Below are 13,468 nucleotides of genomic sequence, written 5' to 3'. Positions count from 1 at the left end.
TTTTTGTGTAACAATACGCGTATCGTAGGAACGGGTACACTATAAACTTAGGACACGCGACCGACGCACTGCAAGAGAGCTTGATATCTTCGCCTCGTCTATGTATTGTCGCGTAGTAGTGACATTGAATAAGACAGCGCCAAACCTGTGAATAACGATAATAATATTTATTGGGATAATGTGTGCCTCAAAAGCAAGGTATAGTAAAAGCAGAGTGATAGCAGCCTACGCGCTCGGCAATCGTTCAAATTTGCTCTCAGGGTTAAGCGCATCGGCTTCTATACATGAGTCATCGAAGGTTCCAGAGAAATTACTGGTGTCTGCGTAAAGTACCAAACGATCGAAATCAGATCACACACAGTTTGGTGACAACAAACAGATAGACCCACCGATGACATTCTAGAAACTGTCGATCATGCGGGCGCAACCTGCGCTTTGCGATAACATCCGTTAGACGGAAAAACGCGCTCACCCGATAAAGGTGAACAGGTAGATTTGTCAGTACCCCCCTATTAAAGAGCATTGTCCTGGTGCATGAAACCTGCTCAGTGGCTATGGTGTTGGGCTGCTGAGCACGAGGTCGCGGGATCGAATCCCGGCCACGGCGGCCGCATTTCGATGGGGGCGAAATGCGAAAACACCCGTGTACTTAGATTTAGGTGCACGTTAAAGAACCCCAGGTGGTCAAAATTTCCGGAGTCCTCCACTACGGCGTGCCTCATAATCAGAAAGTGGTTTTGGCACGTAAAACCCCAAATATTATTATTATATGGTGCATGAAACCGGAGAGCGAAAAATAAAAGCATTGTTAGTAAAAATTCAAAACAAAGAAACGAAGATACAACGTCCGAAAGTTTGTTAGCGATGGTAGAACAGCTTAAGGCGCTGAATATCACGTCAACTCTTGTGTTTGCTTCGTGTCGTCGACAAATTCGACTTCGCCCTGCCATCTGCTAGCCGCCTGGTTAGCTCAGATGGTAGAGCGGCTGCCCCAGATAGGCGGTGATCCCGGGTTCGAGTCCCGGACCAGGACGAATTTTTATTCAACTATGAGGCTTTTCTTTCGAGGAACCCGTATGGGTTTCCTTTGTAGCGATTGCTACGAACGGGTGGATGTCTGATTTTCCCTTTATTCAGAATATGGACTATTTGATGTCGCGAGCGGCGCCGCTTTAATTGTAAATATGCTTTGGCATGAACTCATAGTCCATTGGGAAAATATGTCGGATAATCTTGTAGGTTGCAAAATAGCGTCGCAATAGTTTCTCGCTGAGTCATCGTCATCCTATCGGGGTCCAAACACAAACACGGTCACCGGGCTGGTATTCCACATGGCGTCGTCCAAGATTGTAGTGCCCGCTGTTGGTCGTCTGCCGGTTCTTGATGCGAAGCTGGGCGAGCTTTTGGGATTCTTCCGCGCGCTGGAGATAGGTGACGACGTCGACATTTTCTTCGTCGGTGACGTGCGGCAGCGTAGCATCGAGATTGGTCGTCGGGTTTTTTATGAAAACGAGCTTGAACGGTGTGATTTATGTTTTTCTTGCAGTTCTGTGTTGCAAGGAAATGTGATTTACGGCAACATGGCATCCCACGTCATGTCTTCCACGTCGACATGCATCGCTAACATACATCGGCGAGCTTCTCGTTCAGTCGTTCCATTAGGCCATTCGTCTGCGGGTAGTAGGCAGTGGTCCTCCGATGACTTCATTGGTTATACTGCAGAATGGATGGAGTAGGTTCGGCTGTAAAAAAGAAATGTTCCTTTGTAAATAATGAGGAGTTCTCGTGCACCATGTCGCAAAAGGATGTTCTCGACGAAAAATTTCGCGAATTCCGCGGCACTACTATTGCGCAGCGCTTTCGTTTCGGACTAGCTGGTAAGGTGGTCCGCGGCCACAATAATCCACTAATTTCCAGATGTTGACTTCGAAAAGAGTACGTCGGGAACGGACTGCCATATAGGTAAGGGCGGAATTTCGCTGTAAAATTATGAGGTTTTACGTGCCGAAACCACTTTCTGATTATGAGGCACGCCGTAGTGGAGGACTCCGGAAATTTCGACCACCTGGGGTTCTTGAACTGGCACCTAAATCTAAGCACATGAGTGTTTTCGCGTTTCGCCCCCATCTATATGTGGCCGCCGTGGCTGGGATTCGATCCCGCGACCCCCTGCTCAGCAGCCCGACACCGTAGCCACTGAGCAAGCACGGCGGGTGAATTTCGCTGTAGTCCAAATGATGGCGAGGCAGCCATCTTCGGTCGTAGAATAATTGCCTTCCGCTTTTCACAGCGACAGGCGAGCGTAAGCTATCACCCATTCAAGTCCATGTTTTCTCTGGACTAGGACGGATGCGAGGCCTAGACTACTGGTGTCGCTACTGGCCTCAGTGTGGATTTCGCTTTGGCGTCCTCGTCGAAGTGCGCAAGTACCGGTGTCTAGAGCGTGCGTCGTTTGAGCTCTTGAAATGCATCGGCCGGCGGCGTTTCGCACTCGGACTAGACGTGTTAGCGGCTCTGCGATGCGTGAAAAGTCCTTGACAAAGCGCCTCTAGTACGCACATATGCTAAGGAATCTATGCACTGCGTCCTTGTCGATAGGCTTCTGGAACTTTACGATGGCAGCTGTCTTCTATGGGTCAGGCCGAAGTCCTGATTGGCTAATGATGTTGTCCAGGAAAAGAAGCTCGTCGTAAGCGAAGCGGCACTTTCCCGGCTTCATAGTGAACCATGATGACTTCATGGTCTCTAGTACTGTCGCAAGCCGCCTAAAATGTATCGAGAAATTTCCGACGATGACGATATCATCAAAGTAAAGAAGACAGGCCGGCCACTTTAATCCTGATAATGCCGTGTACATCGCGCCCTGGAACGGTGCAGGCACCGAGCATAGTAAGAATGGCATGACCTTGAACTCAAAAGCCGTCTGACCTGATGAAGCAGGTCTTTCTGCGATCCATTTTGACGATTTCTATTTGCCAGTACCTATTCTTGAGGTCCATGACCGAGAAGTATTTAGCCTTGCAGACGCGATGCGATGCGTCGTCTATTCGTGGGAATGGGTGTACGTCCTGCTTCGTGTCCTTGTTCAGTCGCCAATAATCGATGCAGGAACGTATGGTTCCGTTATTTTTCTTCATGAAGACTACAAGAGAAGCCCGCTGGCTTTTCGCGGCTGGATGATGTCGTGCAGCATTTTGACATTTTGTTACTTTGTAGCTTCACGTTCTCACGTCGAAACTCGGTAAGTGGTCTGGCGAGTGGTCGAGCACAATTTTCGGTTAGTGTGGGATGCTTTGCAACTGGTCCTTGTCGAATCTTCGATGACGTTGAAAAGCAGTCTTTGTGTCGTAAGAGAATATTTCTGAGCTGTTACTGCCTACTCAAACAAGACAAGTTTGGTTAGGGAACTGATCGTCGGGGTAGATGTGGCAGACTGGAAGAGAACAAACGCATTGCTGGCTTCCACAATTTCCTCGATGTATGCCATCGTCGTGCCCTTGTTCATGTGCTTGAACGCCTAGTTTGTCAGCATCACTTTTGCTTTCCCTCCGTGCAGGCAAGCGATCGCTCTTTCAACGCAAATTTTACGGTCGAGCAGTAAGACGTTGGTTCTCCTCGATGACGCCTTCTGTGTCAGCTGTTGTTTCGCTGCTGACGGAAATGACAATGCTGGAGCGAAGCGGCATGCTGACTTGGTCCTCAAGTACACTCAAGCCATGATGACTACGGGCGCTCTCGGGTGGTATCGCTTAATCTTCGGGTAACCTTGTCGACTTTGACTTCAGGAGGTGCTGGGAGGGTTGGGAGCCTGCAAGTTTTTTTTTCACGACTTCCCACCACCCACCACCCCCCCACATCCCACCCACATCCCACCAGATACGCTATAAGAGCATTCCGCGCTCGCCAACAAGAGCCTGACGCCACCGGCAGTTTTTGTAAGTTGCTGGTTTCTATAACCACGGTGTACTGACGCCAGTGAGCCTATGGTGGCAAAGTGCTGGTCAGCACGCTCTATTGATGGGCATGCGTCAGTCAATTTTTACGTTGAAGGACAGAGTTGAAATGCTTCCTGAGAACGTCGCTAAAATTACCTTATTAAAAATAGGGAACCACTTTCCCTATTGAGCATTATGTTTTAAAGCCATTTAGGAAGAAAACATAAGAAAAAGAAAAGAATATTCTTTTAGTGCAATTAGTGGCGACACATAGTATTTATTTATTATTTACTTATTTACACACTCTCAAGGCCCGAGGGCATTACATATAGCAGTGGTGAGTACATTCTCATTTCAGGAGGTAATGGAGCACCTCCATTACCTAATCTTAATTAACTTACTTACTTAATCTTACTTAACCTAATTACTTAATCCAGCACCTCCACCAGTTTTCACGTAGTAGTGAAGGTCAATAATGCAGTGGCACATCTGCGAATGATGAAACTATCTTTTATTAGGCGAAATTGTTCCCACAAAAGCAAGTTACACTCGAAGCACAACGACAGCGGCAAACACGTTCGGCGATTGTCAAAATGTGATCTGCGTTTTAAGCGCGTCGGCTGTTATAGATGAGTCATGGAAGGTTCAAGAGAAATCGCTGGTGCCCGCGTGTCTTCGAAAAAGTACCACATAATTGCCATCGCGCGTACATGCAATCAGATTACACAAATTTCGGTGACAACAGACAGCCGATAGACCCATCGATAGCATTCCAGAAACTTCTGATACATACAGACGCGTGCTTCTCGGTGCGATAACAGTCGTTAGACGCTGAAACGCGGTCACTCGATAAAGATGAACAAGTTCAGCTGTGAACATTGGGGATATAAACCTATCTTTGCTATCTGAGAAACTACGACAATGTGAAAAATGTTTTCGTCAAACGTCTGCGTTTTTTTTATTATGAGTGGTTGTTTTCGGAAGAGATCTTCGATATGGTTCGATGCGGAGCAGTTGAAGCTTAGCAGTGGAGTTAGTCCAGTTGTCCCCAAAACCATTAATGTGTTAGCGTGCTGGCATCGGAGGTCGACTTCCTATTACTTTTCTTGCACACGGTATACATCATCTACATCTAGGATATCACTCTTGACTCTACAAACAGGGTTCGAATTGCCCGGATTTCCCTCTAGATGAATGCTACGGAAAGCGCGCTCGCGTTGTACATCTTTCCGGTGATCGCCAGCGAATTAGGACACTCAGCATGAAATAGCGCATTATCCTGTGCAGCTGGACGCGACACGAAATATGGAGGAGCTGCGACTCTTGTGCCCTCTTGTCTGTTGCAGCGGTAGTGTCCCGTAGGGCAGTGATAGAGTTTACAACGAGCTCCGAATGCCTCCTAAATAAGAAGAATTATATACGCAAGCCTAATTTACATATATTACGCACGAACCTTTTCAATAATAAGGGTCCCACAAGCTATTTTTCATGGCTTTATCCCGCAAGAGATGCTACGATACCAGTCCGGGCTGTCCAGTAAGAGCCTGACGCCACCTGCAGTCTTTCGAGGTCGCTGGTTGCTGCGTCCACGGCGTGCCGATATCAGTGACATCAGTGACCTTCGGTGGTACAATTGCCGGTCAGGGCTCTCATTGAAGGGCATAGCTCCGTCAATTTTTACATTGAAGAACACAGTTGAAGTGCTTCCTGACAACATCACAATAATGACCTTATTGAAAATAGAGCACTAATATCCCTATTGAGCATTACGTTTAAAAGGAATCTGGGAAGAAAACAGTTAAGATGAGAAAACATTATTCTGGTGGAGTAAGTGGCGAGACATTGTATTTATTTATTTACTTATTTAATTTTATTTATTTATTCATTTAGATACTTTCAACACCCGTGGACATTACAGATAGGAGTGGCGAGTAGATAGGAACTCGTTGCCAATCTTCGTGAAATGGTGTCGGAGATGGCAGCGATGGAGGCGAAGAAGGTGGTTCCAGTCATCGCCAGTGTGCGGTACAAATGAGTAAAAGTAAGAGTTGGAGTTGCATGGTGGTACCCTCACCTTCATCTGGTAAACTATGCGAGGTGAAGTGTAAGATTGTAGAAGGAACAACTCGCCATTAAGAACAGCATTAGCCTAGTAATTGATTCCTATGAAAAAGGCATAAGCGTGTAAATATACGACGTAAGGCGAAGTCTGGCAAACCAAGCGCCATTTTCATTGATGATACACTTGCGTGACGCGAATTTAATAAAATGAAATGGGCGGCCTTGTTCTGAAGTGATTCTAGACGATCTGTTAGACCAGCTTGACCAGGGCCTCAAGTGTAGAAGGCGTATTCGAGCTTGGTAGGTACCAATGTTTTATAAAGATATGACTGAACGTGAGCAGTCACCCTGGTAGAATTGCGACGTATGAAACTGGGAATGCCGCTAGTGTTATTAAATATGTATTGGAGATGCACTTTCTGTGAGAGATTACTAGTGATATATGTACCAAGATATATGTAAGATGCTACAAGGGCTATTGCTGTGTTATTGAGGGTGTAGTTGAAATAAACAGGGCACGAGAAAATCCACGAAACGCTCATGATTTTACATTTGTTAGCATTAGGAGTCGTTAAAGAGTCGTAACACCACGTATATATGACGGTAAGGTCGAATTGCAGGGCAGTATGATTGGAGGTGTTAATGGTGACATGGTAAGCTACGCAGTTTTCTGCTAAATGTTTTATACAAGAATGAACGAACATGGGGACGTCGTTAATAACACTTGCAAACGTATTGGTCCCAACCGACCCCTGTGGTACCCCAGACTGTACAAAAACGATGGGAGAATCATATCCCTTAGCAGATACATAGTGGAAGTGATTAGAAAGGAAGCACTCAATTTAGCGCAACATAACATTATCAGGATTAAATTTAGGCAACATAAATAAAGAAAATTTGTAAGACACAGAGTCGAAAACCTTCGTGAAATCCAAGAATATGCAATCTATTCTTAGTTCCTTGTCTGCAGCACTAAATAAATCACTATTAAAAGCTAAAAGCTCAGTGCACCATGAAAAACAAATTCCAGAAACATGCTGGCAGGTAGTGAAAAATGAGTTTGATTCCAGAAAAGCAATATGATGTGAGTAAATGGCACATGCCCTGAGCTTACAGGATGCGCTGGTAAGTGATGTGGGCCGACAATTAAATCGAGTCAGTGGGACCTGTCTTATGCAGTGGAACCACGTTCTCTCGTTTTCGATCATAGGCACGGTGGTTGAATCTAGTGGCTGAGCAAAACTGTGCGACAGTATTCAAGAACAGGTGACTGTTTTTAAGAAACTTTGAATTGATATGATCCTGCCGATAATTATTTCACGTAATCCCTACACAAGAACATATTTTTTTTGCTTCGTAATCAAACTAGCAATGCCAACAACACAAAAGAATCATGGTTCATGGAAGTCTAATCAGCAAACGAGATGTCAGGGCACGCATGGAGTGATATGCCAGAAAAATCGACACGAATACATTGCTTGGCATTTCGCAGTAGTTTCGCGTAATAGTTCTGTGGAAACCCGCAAGGTGGAGCGAAGTAATTAAGATAGGGAAAATGAGACATCCACCGAATCGTAGCAGTTCTTCAAAGAAAACACATAGGCGTTCCTCAAAAGAAAGGCCTCACATTCGAAGAAAAATTCGTCCTGGTCTGGGACTCAAACCCGGGACCACCGCCTTTCAGGGGCAGCTACTCTATCATCTGAGCTAACCAGCCGGCCAGCAGAACGCAGGGCGAAGTCTACTTCCTCAGCAACTCAAATCAAAAGCAAGAGCTGGGCGTAATAGTTCTGACGAGAAGCGCAAAGTGGAGAGGAGTAATCTATAAAGGGAAATATTAGACATCCACGCAATCGTAGCAGTTGCTACAACAAAACCCAGTGTTTCCTTAGTAGCGACAGCTACGATTGCTACAAAGTTGCTACAAGTTGCTACAAGTTGCTACCCAGGCTATATTTTCGATGTTCATCTATCGTTATTTGGTCAAATCGTTCGTAGACCGTTTCTGAGATTAAGGGGTGTCGACACGAGACTGCCTGTTTCTGCAATGCCACGGTATAGGTCGATGACACTTATTCTTTTTATTAACTACAACAAGGTTGTGTTAATCGCGCAGATCCGGCTCAAGAAAACGGCTGTAATCAGTATATCCGTCTAAATGCTGCATATACACACTGATATATCCTATTATAACCACGTGGCCCGATATACTAAACTGACTAATGTCACTTCTAATGCAATCAATGAATTTTTTTATTGTATCTCTGCTGCCACTACCTGTCCATAGCTTACGTCCGCTCGGCTATCAGAAAGCGCCACCAAATGGCCGTTTTCGCAACTGTTGGAGCACTGCCTCCGAAATTAGGCTGCTCGCCATCTCGGAGCCGATTATTGAGAAAAGGAGAGGGCGAGTCCACCGTCAAGTTGAAAATCACCGCACAAAGTTGGCGTGGTACCCGCAAAGGGGGGGGGGGGCAACATACAGCATGTCCGTAATTATTGCGACTTTATATATCGAAGCGCGACGGTTAGATGCCTTATTTCGCGGCGCTAATCTTAGGAGAAACCTGGCGTTTACAGCAAGCCATGCCTACAAAGAGGTGGCGGATGCAGGTGGTTTTGAAATCATCGGAACATGCGTTCCACAAAGCGTGATCGTCGCACCCACAAGGCAGAAATTTATTATAGGAGTAACGTGACTCAGCATGCACATGTGCTTCTTGTTTTCAGGTTAACAACTATCGATGAAATGAAGCAGGTGCCACGGCGGTGTTGCGGCAAAGTGTAAACAGACCGCGGGTCAGTCACTCAGTCACCAAACTTTATTAAGGTCCTAAGGAACTACTAAGTCATAGCAGCGGGCTTCTCCCACGCTCCTCTTCCGGTTCATAAGGTAATCTCGAGCTCGTGCCCTAGTCAGCAGCATGCCGGTAATGCTCTTTCGTCCTGGGAAGCATGTAAGGCTTTGGAATATTCACGAGTCGAACGAAGGATTAAATCAAGCTACAAGGGCTTAGTGGCTAGGCACGCATTTTAGGAAAACTAGTTTTCAATGTGGTGTCAGGTGCTTTAGGCACGGGAGATACCCAATACCCGTTATTCGATGTGCTCCGTGCTGACACTTTTCACATATGATATAAACTCACATTACGTGGTCCTTTGAATAATTAGAAAGTGCCGGTTAAATGGGCTGCCCCAGTGTGTCGAAGCATCGGTCGAACTAAAGACGCTGATGTTCTCACCAATGTGACTTGACGTGTGCACCCGCTCGCACTAGGTCGGACAATGTTTAGCGCTTTAATTCACGATGCGCCCGTCTGTCATTACAAGTTCTATGAAGATACCGTGCATGTACCTGAGTTTGTTCAACGAACGAGCTGGCTACAGAGCTTCGATCGTTGCTTCTGTGAAATCCGTGCAGCCAAAAGTGTGGTACCTTGAGCGTTGTTGCAAACACTCTTACACCAAACAGCGCAGGAATTTCTCCTAATCAGACGCAGTCTTATTGCAGTTAACGTCGAGAACATCGCTTGTCAGTTGAAATGTAATGAGTCCTAACAAACCAAGCGGGCAGCACGGCCAGCGCGTCGGGACTCAGCCTAATGACGCTGACGCTGCAGATGCTGGTGCTGCTAGTGCTGACTGTTAAGCTTTAGTCTCTACTAGATGCGCCCTTGCCGGGGTCGCAACTTGATCTGCTGGATGCCTATACTTGCGCGACTAGCTCGGGCGACGTCATGGGGAAAGGCGACCCGTCGTTCGCATGTTACGGAAGAAGCGGCATCCGACACTAGGCCATGTCAAATGGCGGGAGCCACGACGTCTACGCTACCAATTCATGTAACCATCATGATAAAGCTTAATATTGGTTTGGTGTTCATACGTCTGTTTCAAGATGTAAAAGCCACAAGCATCCACTAAGCTGCTAGTCTCAAATGCACCGGTAGGAAAGACACGTACATAAAGTCTCTACCACAGCAAACGTCATAAGTATGGAGAGATACTGTCCGACCGTCGAACGCAAGCTACAACGTATCAGCCATTTCATGCTACAAGGCAAGCCGCACCCGACCTTGACGTACTTGGACAAGAGACCATGTAACGCAAAAGATGTCACACACGGAATTCAAGCAGTGGCGACCGATAAAGAAATACTGTGGGACATCAAAATTCCAGGAGCCAAAATAGAACAAGCACGCACATAGGGCATATCAGACAAAATCCTTGTAACCATTGAAGTCACGCCACTCCCCGTCATGGATTTACAATCGCCCAGTGATGATGGGGGTGATGATGGAGGAGGATGAAAAGGAAGGAAAGAAAGGTAGGGAACCTACTGATGAAAGTATACCTTTACAAGCCACGCAGTGTTCTGTGCGCGCATTTCTGCGCCATTGGGCAGACGTTTTCCACAACCACCACGAGTACATTGTACGCCCGCACTGATGCACCAATTTACAGGTAACGAGAGGCCTCGACACTCTGCACCAATCTGAAAAACGGTACAACTGTCAAGTAGAACACCCCTGAGCGTACCTGCTGTATCCGGCTCGCCAAAAGCTGACAAGCAAACAAGAAAGCGGTCAACCCTGCGACAACAACAATTTTTACAACGGAACCACGGACCTCCTGCTACTCCCACGCGGCATCCCAACGCATATCCAGAACTAAATAGCGGATTAGCACCGCTCCAGGACCGCGGTAGCAGCCCAAGTCGCAGCGATAGCAAATTCTTCGGACATAGGACAGCTCTCCATCTGAGACCTTCAGCTTAGTAGCGGCTGCAGAACAAGGAGACTCAAGAAAGAAAAGTGAACCCTCCAATCACAGGTCCAGGCAGGAACAGTGTTCCACGCACCGAAGCTGCCTAGTTCTGACAATATGCTCTCTACGTCCGGCAGTATGTTTCTGAAACATGCAGCCGCGATGACCTCGCATTCTGGCATGATCTAACTAGACCCTGCAGCAACCGTCTCCAGTGAGCGGTACAAAGGACGGGCATATAGTGCAACTACACAGTATGGTAGAACAGATGCGAACGAGCATGCATATTATGAGTGCAAGGGATAGCCTGCCTTGCTGAACACTCTCTGTAGCGTTAGCCAGCTTGGAAGACTCTCGTCACAAGCAAGTGGGCTAAGATGACCCACATTCCAGTCCCGGAACCCTCCACTGTCGCATCTAACCAAGAAGCACATAAACCACAAGTACCCAAAATACCAACACAGAATTTACCCGCAACTAGCCACCAACACCTAAACAACAAAATACTAGCGACTAAGCACGTAACCATGCATGGCTAATTAACACTCGTGTTTGGCATGACAGTGGAACTGCATGAGATTGAGAGGTAAAATAGGCACCTTTATAAGCTACATACAGCAAACAGAAACGAAACCAGGCAAAATACTCCTACAGGAACCTTGGGAAAACATTGCTCCTTCACGTTACGTTGCTTGCAATAGCCGCAACGTCGCCTAGAATACCTGCTGCTGCTGCAAAACACGTTGAAAATGATGTCGCAGTAGTTCATTTTCACACAAACACATTTTCAATTTTGCTAGCAGAAAACAACATTGCTACTGCGCACTACGAGCGAAACAAGGAAGGCTAACTGACACTAAAGCTTGCTGAACGCTGAACAACAGGGTAAGCAATTTGAAGTGGTCGTCCAAGTAATGGCATTCGAAAAGGCCTTCGCTTATAAGAGCACACTTCAGCGCCCCTACTCTTTTTGGGACGGCCGGTACACAGCCCCCATTGGCCTCCTCTTTGAACAAGCCTTGCTAGAATGTCGATTTACCTTAATAAATGTCACCAGTGAACCTACGCTCATTGGTGATAGCGGCCACGCTGACACAACCTCAGATCTGCCATCGATCAAAACATGACTACTTTTCTCCTGTTTCGCCCTTTGGTTGGACTTCATAGCTAAGGCATCATAGACTTAGTTTCATTTTTGCTATAAATTCCTGTATAACAAACAAACGAAATACCTAACTGTCTCTTGGATCAACTGCCATGATAACCTATGTAGTGACCATAACATAATATATATTTGGATAGGTCTTCCCTGAAAATAAAATTGTACTGAACGGTGGTCCCCAGACGCAACCACTATATGGGACAAAATGCGAGTTAACCAATCTAAAGAGCCACCTCACTTTGGACGAAATCCGTTATATATTCAAGGGTACTCACCAGCTACACACGTCCTTGATAGGGCGCAAGAAAGAACTCCCATATATACATACGCATCTTCTAGGTCTTTGCTAGAGAAAGCGCAAAAATTAACATGGAAGTGCAACAAACTTAGCAAGTATTGCAGACGAGCGCTAAACCGCATAAGAGGCGCATGAGTATGCGAAACCTTTAGCCACAAAAAACTGGCTACAACCTCCCACTCTCAAAACGGGCAACTACACCCAGCGCAAACCTGGTACATATTACGCTCGTTCCTAGGACAGCCCAGACCGAGGCACAATATGACCAGATCAGACTAGGTACTCGCCAAACAGAGGAACAAATAACCATAAACTTCCTCCAGCTGCTGTACCCGGCAAGAACTACGCCGGATCTACCTATATACCCTGACTTACAAGGCAAAGGCCCAGGAGGAATCGATTTGCCGTTCAACATGCGTCAAACTCATAGCCGCACTGCAGAGGTTCACGTTTAGCAAGGATGCTAACGGGAATTATTTGCTTGACCAGCGCTGAAAAGACAGGACCAACAAGAGGCATGCAACGCAGGGCTATCTTTCAAACAAGCGCCGTGTGTTGCCCTTGAGCTTGTTCTTCACTTTCGTGTGCAGGTACGTTATTTCTCACCATGAAGCCCACGTTTCTACCCATTGGGGATTCATTTAATAAGTTGATAGCCTTACATGGCCAATGAGTCAAAAATCTGACCGCTTGGCTTAACGCCGTCCGGCGTTATGGTAGCAAAATTCAAAGGCAATAAAATTGGGAGTGAAACCCACAACCTTTGGTGTTAACTACGACAAAATCAAGGCACAGTTCATTAACATAGAATTACTTAAGGCACTCGAACCCAAGAACATTGATGCAGCCGAACTCACGACCTGTGGTCTTAAGCCAAAGTAAATTAAGGTACCGTTACTTACGGCCTCGGAGTCGAACTTTCTCTTGCTAGTATGGGCGCACCGGCAGTATCTCTAAGCTGGATTCCAATTCACATCATGAAGGTTGGGAGTCGAACCCACTACCTTTGTTGTTAATTAGGGCAAAGTTGATTAAGGGACATTTAATGAAGATGTACTTAATGCACTCTAACGAACGACCTTTGGTGGTAGAAAACAAATAATAAAAAGTAACAATCCATGAAAGTGAAAATATGAACTCTAATTATTGTCTGTTGAACGCGCAGACCTTTGCCTTTAACTTTTATTTTGATGAGGAACAGAGAGGTGTGGCTCGCCGTGGTAGGTGGAGCCTACAGGCCAGTGCCGC

This window comes from Dermacentor variabilis, chromosome 2, assembly GCF_050947875.1.
Source record: "Dermacentor variabilis isolate Ectoservices chromosome 2, ASM5094787v1, whole genome shotgun sequence".
Classification (NCBI taxonomy): Eukaryota; Metazoa; Arthropoda; class Arachnida; order Ixodida; family Ixodidae; genus Dermacentor; species Dermacentor variabilis.
This window is presented reverse-complemented; position numbering follows the sequence as displayed.